The 6,949-nt window shown below is 51.4% G+C and overlaps 1 pseudogene across 1 annotated transcript; it reads right to left on the bottom strand.

Moving 5' to 3' along the window:
• Positions 1 to 304: 304 nt before the first annotated feature.
• Positions 305 to 5,377, bottom strand: LOC308312309 (axin-2-like; annotated as a pseudogene). Its single transcript, XR_013966238.1, has 6 exons — positions 5,233 to 5,377; positions 4,237 to 4,825; positions 3,524 to 3,736; positions 2,485 to 2,749; positions 1,742 to 1,894; positions 305 to 481 (listed from the first exon to the last, which is right to left on the bottom strand). The product of XR_013966238.1 is annotated as an axin-2-like (transcript).
• Between the last annotated feature and the right edge of the window lie 1,572 nt (positions 5,378 to 6,949).

The following is a 6,949-nucleotide window of genomic DNA, read 5'->3' as shown; positions in this document are numbered from 1 at the left end:
ATTTAACCCATTCTGAACGGGAACCCATTTTGGTGTTGGCATCATGTTATGCTTTAGCTATTGAAAAATAGCAGATCTACAAGCTCATAGCGCGCCACCGAGTGGCGCGCTACGAGCTTGTAGGTCTGCTATTTTTGAAAAATCGAAGAACGACTGACATTTTTTTAAATCTGATCTCAGGTCAGAATGGGTTCATCAGACCAGTGTGTGTCCAGTGGAAACCTCATATGAATCTGATCTCAGGTCAGAATGGGTTAATGCTGGATTAATGCTTATTAAATGTATTCCAGGGTGCTGAACCCACCTGTAGTTGCCCTTCTTGCGGAGCTGCTCCTTGAAGTGTCCCAGCGTGAGGCTGTGGCTCTTCATGCTCCGGCGGTACGGGATCTCCTCGCCGCAGAAGAAGTACGTCACCACCGTCTCGCCACCGCCGCACGGCGACCCCCCGTGACCACCCGGCGCCTTCTTACACTCCTTCATCCTGGAGGGAGAGAGAGAGAGAGAGTGTTAGGAGTGGTGGGCGCTATATTATACATAATAATAATATATATGCACTTTACATTCATGAAAATCTCAAAGTGCTACAGTATAAGCGAACGGCTTGACAACGAATGAGCTGCGCTATCCCCAAACAGCAGAAGGGTTCAAGTCAAGTATAAGCCATGCTTAGTTGTGAAACAGACAGAGCTCCGGGAAATATAGGAACAACTCCATACGTATACTGTGTAGACCAACTGGTTCTCAGACCTTTATATTTTCAAGGACTGCTATATTTTTAGAGCAGAATACAACTCGGTTGGGTTCTGTATAGAGCCTACGATGTGACGTCATTTTGCCGAAATCATTTCGCCTACTGCAGTGAATCCATGGGACATTTCCAGAACCGACTTTGGCAATAAATAGGACTATGAATTGGCCCTTGCTTGGTCTGGTATATGCATAAGGTCCAGGTTAACTGCGAGAGCGTACGAATGGACCCAACATTTTGATTACATTTGTACAAGAGTCTCTTAGTTACAGACCTGTAAGGGTCCATTTGGTCCCTAAACTATCAATCCTCTATAGCTATTTTCTCCCCTCCTCTGCACCAAATCTCCGAAAATAAGCCAATCTACAATCAGCTTACGATGCGAAAAAGCTGTTATATGGCCCAAAAGCTGTAGAAATGGACCCAAGTGGAAGCTGGGGACCTGACTCGTTAAGTCAAAATGGACACACATGACTTTGCACTGACTGCCAATGAAAAGCAGTGAAGCCGACGGAGCGCAACCCTGACGGCTGGACGCTATCTATAGGGAGGTACCCTGCAGTGCTGTCGGTGTGTGTGCATGCTGTATGCGTGTCTGTGTGTGTGTGTGTGTGTGTGTGTGTGTGTGTGTGTGTGTGTGTCTGTCCAGTTGGCTGCCAGCTCATTGAAGGGCAGCCAGTTAAAAAGAAAAAAAAGAAAGCACACACACATACAAGATATGTACACACACATAGTAAGTTAGCTTAGCAAAGGAGGTCAGTTTTTTGCAGCATGCATGATAATGCGCACGTGCATATTCACAGATGAGCATCTGTGTGTGTGTGTGTGTGTGTGTGTGTGTGTGTGTGTGTGTGTGTGTGTGTGTGTGTGTATGCGTGCGTGCATGCGGGGAGGTATAGAGGTAAAAGAGTAGAAGTACACTGAGAGAAGGAGGAGGAGGAGATGTAGGAGGAGCTTAGAGGAGGAGAGGAGAAGGAGGGCGGGGCTTCGTACTCTTCTGATTGGAGGAGCAGCCCGGGGGAGGGGGCGGCGGCGGCCGCAGAGCCGCGATTGGCCCCCGGGGACGGCGGGGCGGAGCCCCCGCTGCTCTGCACAGGCACTGATTGGTGGATCTTCTCTCGCTGGAGGAGGCCGGAGGTGGAGTGTCTGGGGAGCAGAGAGAGACGTTCATGAGGTTTGTAAACGGTTGTCTATAAGACAGGGGTTCCCAAAGTGGGGGTCGGGGGACCGACCAGGTGTCCTTGATGGAGTTCCAGGGGGTCCCCCCAGCTAAATGATAGTTTGGAACCGAATGGACCCGTCCGTAACTCTGAGAGTGTACACAAATTGTACACACTCTCAGAGTTAAATTAACATTGATTTTAGAATACAAATTAGGGTCCCAGAGATTAAAAAAAATGCCATTAACTGGGGGGGTCCTTGAAATTAAACGGGTTGAGAATCACTGCTTTTATACGAGCCGTAAAAATTCTTCTCTTATGTGTGGGTCCCAGCCAGGCATAGCTTTTCAAATGGGGGGTCCGCGGGCTAAATTATCAATTGGTGGTCAACATTGGGTGTCCTTGACATGAAACAGAGGTTCTGTGTTAGACCTCAGTAGTCGCACTAGTACACGTAGTAGTAGGCTAGTAGTAGTAGTAGACTAGTAGTAGTAGTAGTATACTAGTAGTAGGCTAGTAGTACTAGTAGGCTAGTAGTAGTAGTAGACTAGTAGTAGTATAGTAGTAGTATAGTACCTCTGTTTGGGGGTCTTAGCGGTAGCGGTAGCGGTGGGTGTAGCGGTGGTGGAGGAGGTGGTGGTGGAGACCTCCTCCAGCCGGCGGCAGGCCTCCTCCAGCTGGGCCAGGGTGTTTGGGGGGGGCAGGGGGGGCATGGCGGGGGTCCTGGACGAAGGGGTGGGCGGGCTGGTGGCCGCGCAGGTGCCCGCTGCTGCCCCCGCCGCCCCACGTGTGCGTCTGGGCGGACGAGCTGCCGCCGAACGACTTCTTGGTGCTCTGCGTGCTGAGGAAGAGAAGACGGAGAGGGTTTAAAGAGAGAGACGGGGACGGTGGGATTTGTAGTCCTGTTGAAGACTACACAGACGCTATACTTAGCTAGAAAGAGAGAGAGTATAGTCCCCAGCGTGGCCAGACTGTTGCCTCTCGCAATTTCTTTTAGCGCTTCCGCCGTACAGTCTGGAGCAACGGAAGCTCTATCGTGAGTAAAGCGATAAAGCGGAAGTTTCCGTTTCTTCTTTACAGTCGCGCAACTTTATCCTAATATAAATAGAAATCAGGCTAAGCATGCGTAGCTTGTTGCTTAGCAGAAAAAGGAAAGGAAATAGAATTTTTTTTTAAATGTAAAGATATTTCAAAATATATTCCGTGGACGGAAAATGGCAGCTTCCTTGCTCGGATTTCGTGAGCTGTATAGTTCCAGACTCTATATATATCATTCAGAGATTGTGGAATAGTTGTCTGGCTATACGTGAGACTAGAGAGAGAGAGAGAGAGAGAGAGAGAGAGAGAGAGAGAGAGAGAGAGAGACATGGACGGTGGAATTTGTAGTCCTGTGAAGACCTAGCTTAACCCATTTTGGGCGGGCACCCCTTTTGGTGTTAGCATTACCTTATATGCTTTTAGCTATTGAAAAATATCAGATCTACAAGCTCATAGCGCGCCACCGAGTGGCGCGCTAAGAGCTTGTAGGTCTGACATTTTCTGACACTGTCAGTTTCAAACAGACATTTTTCTTTAAAATCTGATCTCAGGTCAGAATGGCTTTTAATGTATATACCTGTGAGACCTGTGCCTGCCCTGGCGCTCGCTCTCCAGGATCCACTGCCAGACGTTCTGCGAGCGGTCGGCGGTGTCGCCGCAGGGCAGCAGCAGGGGAGGAGCGCCGTCCTGCTGACCTCCGCAGCCCGCCGCCACCACCACGTCCTCGGCTCCCGAGCGACACGCCACCGCCGCGCTGCCACCGCCGCGCCTCGACAGAGAACTGGAACGCCTACGAGCGAGAGGGAGAGGGCGGTCAACATGGATCCTATACATCGGCGACTCTGTTTTACGGGCATGATAGAGGCCGACGTTCTTCGGCAGCTCTACGAGTTCACGCGCCGTGTCTCGTTCAGTGTCGTGAGCTTGTGGAGCTGCTTCCGGTCGCTATTTGACAACCAAGTGTATTATAGGCAGTACGTTCGCTATATGTGTCGGCTGGGAAAGTCTCGTACGTCCCAGACGTGTCCCTTTTCTTTTATATCATTTTCAACAATCGTGAAAATAGGCTGTTTTAATATCCTTTTGTGTGACAGACTTGTACGCCGAAGTATAGGGCATTTATCGGCCCCAAAGACAATAACAAATGGACGGATATATTATATAAGAGATTTCTGCCCCGCAGCAACGAAATACAAAGTCAGCCTATATAATAATGACCGTTCGTAAAGAGACAACCGAGAGACAGTGTTGGAGGTTTGGACAAAGTGCAAATTAAGGAGCTGAACTGACCCCACGGTGCTGTGGTTGCTGCTGCCGCTGTCCGGTGGCTGGGCCGCCGACCCGCACATCTCCCGGCCCAGGCTGCGGCTGCGTTGGTACGACGGCATGAGCGGGCACAGGGCGGACAAGGAGGACGAGGAGGAGGTGGAGGAGGAGAGGGGCTGGTGGCACGACTCGGTGCCCGCGGAAGGGGGGCACTGCAGGCCCTGCTGCACGCGCAGCGTGGCCTCGCGCTCGATCTGCTCCTTGCTCTTGGGGCTGGCGTGGTGGTGGATGTAGTGGTGGTGGACGTGCTTGGTGCTGCTCTGCTGCCGGCTCACCAGGGTCCTGCAGGGACCTCCTCCGCCACCGGGGGGGGAGGCCGCTGCAGCAGGGCCTCCTCCTCCTCCTCCCTGGGGGAATAAGGGCCTGCCGTGGTGGTGCTCGGGGGTGGAGGCGGCCACGGGCGACTGGCAGCCGGGCGTCTTGAGGACCCGCGAGAGGTGCTCGTCCAGGATGGCCTGGGCGTTGTCGTCGTCCGACGAGGAGGAGCCGCCGCCGCCGGGGGGGAGCAGAGTCAGCTGGATGGCGCCGACGCCTCCGACTCGTCCCGTTCCTCCTCCTGCGTGGACGAGATGCGGGGGAAAAGGAAAACGGTTTAGGAATGTCTGACGAGGAAGTTCTTTCCGACATGCACGACTTTATACGTACAGGCACGTTCCCTTACAGGACTAAACCCACGGAGAAGCAGAAAAAGAGAGAGAGAGACAGAGAGATACTGCTCTCAACTGTTTCAGAAGTTTATACCAAGCTAACCTTTCCTATATCGATGTATAACTATACATCTGACGGAAAATGCTCTTCCTTCCCTCTAGGTCGCAATGTGACACAGCACTCGGTTAACGCGTGTCTTTCTTCCCAGTTTGTATTGCATATTTTAATCGTACACATACATCGTATCTTTTTGCTCCACTGTTGCCATGGCAATGTATAAATGCACATCTTCCGTGCCTTGCGTGTATATACTGTACTCTTGGATCTGCTGCAGCCTCTCCTCCAGGGAGCTCATGGTGTCTCTTTCCCTCTTCAGCCTCTCCAGTCTGGAGGTGAGCAGCGCTGCGAAGGCGGCGGGCTCCATGGGAACCATGTCCTTGGGGGGCCGCCGGGTTCTCTGAGGGGAGGAAAGGAGGAGGGGGAGAGGAGGAGGCCAGTTAGCCGTGGTATACACCCCTTAAGACTAAACCACACCCATCAGAGGTGTGACTTCCATAGGTACCCAGGTACTTTTAAATACCTAGAGGTACCTATGGGTGTCAGGCCGGTAGAAAGGAATGGAACCCCACCGTAGTCCTCCGGATCACCTGTTCTGAAGGGATCCACTTATGGACGTCCCAGTGTGCATTATTATAACCCATTCTGACCTGAGATCAGATTCTATAAAAATGTCCTTCTATACATCCTGACAGTTTTCTGAAAAAGCTATATGTTGCTATATGTCAGTCGTTCAAAAAATAGCAGACCTATACAAGCTCTTAGCGCGCCAAAATGCATTAAAGAATGTATATACCGAGTGAAATATCGGTGCCGTTTGTTTCAAATGCTTTGCACCAAGTCAACCTATATACATGTATAGTATTTCTAACAGCTCCGTCCTAACTTGCTGTTAGAGACAGTATATTACAGCAAGATAGGATGGCGCTATAGGGAGAGGGGCGAGGGTCCTATATGGGGATAGGGATGGTGCTATGGGGGATACTGTCTATGGGGATGGTGGATGTGGAAAAGCAATGGGCGCGGGTAGCAGTCAGTGGGTCATGTTGGGTAAGGGTATACGGCTCTCTCTCTCTGTCATCATCACCACCATCATCATCATCAGCCTCTGAAGTCGCTCACTTCAAAGGCGCGCTTAGTTGTCAAATATCAAACACTCGCCAGAGAGAGAGAGAGAGAGAGAGAGAGAGAGAGAGAGAGAGAGAGAGAGAGAGAGAGAGAGAGAGAGAGAGAGAAGGGAGCCATGCCGGGAGGGAGGGAGGGAGGGAGGGATGGTGGCTTTACTTTACGTCTAGGAATGAAAGCCACATATCGACAGGGGGGCGGAAGAAAAGGGAGAGTGTGGGTGGAGGGGGATTAAAGTAACGGAGAAGAAGAAGTTGCGACGGTTTGGGGAGACGGCGGGATGTTTGGGAGGGGTGGGGGGATGGGGGGGTGCGCTAGAAAGAGAGAGGGATGGATGGGGAGAGAGGAGGAGAGGAGGAGAGGAGAGGATTGGAGGAGTGAGATAAAGGAGTCAAATGGGGCATGAGATCAGAGGAGTCACGGTAATTTATTTCTGCCCCCCCCCCCACGGCCCCCCCTCCTCCTCTCCTCCGTCACACGCTGGGCACCTTTGAGGTATACCAGTAAAATGACATTGTCTCTCCTTGTGTGCGTGTGTGTGTGTGTGTGTGTGTGTGTGTGTGTGTGTGTGTGTGTGTGTGTGTGTGTGTGTGTGTGTGTGTGTGTGTGTGCGCAATCTCTCTCTCTCTCTCTCTCTCTCTCTCTCTCACACACACACTTTTATCATTTGCATTTTTTGCACTGGGGCTTTTCTTGATTTTTCCACTTCTTTTTTGTTCATCCCTTTATAGTGAGGATGAAGAGAAGAGGGGGAGAGAGAGAGAGAGAGAGAGAGAGAGTGAGAGTGAGAGAGAGAGAGAGAGAGAGAGAGAGAGAGAGAGGCACACACACACACACACACACACAC

The sequence above is a fragment of the Protomyctophum bolini genome (genome assembly GCF_963924005.1).
Source record: "Protomyctophum bolini genome assembly, contig: SCAFFOLD_886, whole genome shotgun sequence".
NCBI lineage: Eukaryota > Metazoa > Chordata > Actinopteri > Myctophiformes > Myctophidae > Protomyctophum > Protomyctophum bolini.
This window is presented reverse-complemented; position numbering and strand designations above follow the sequence as displayed.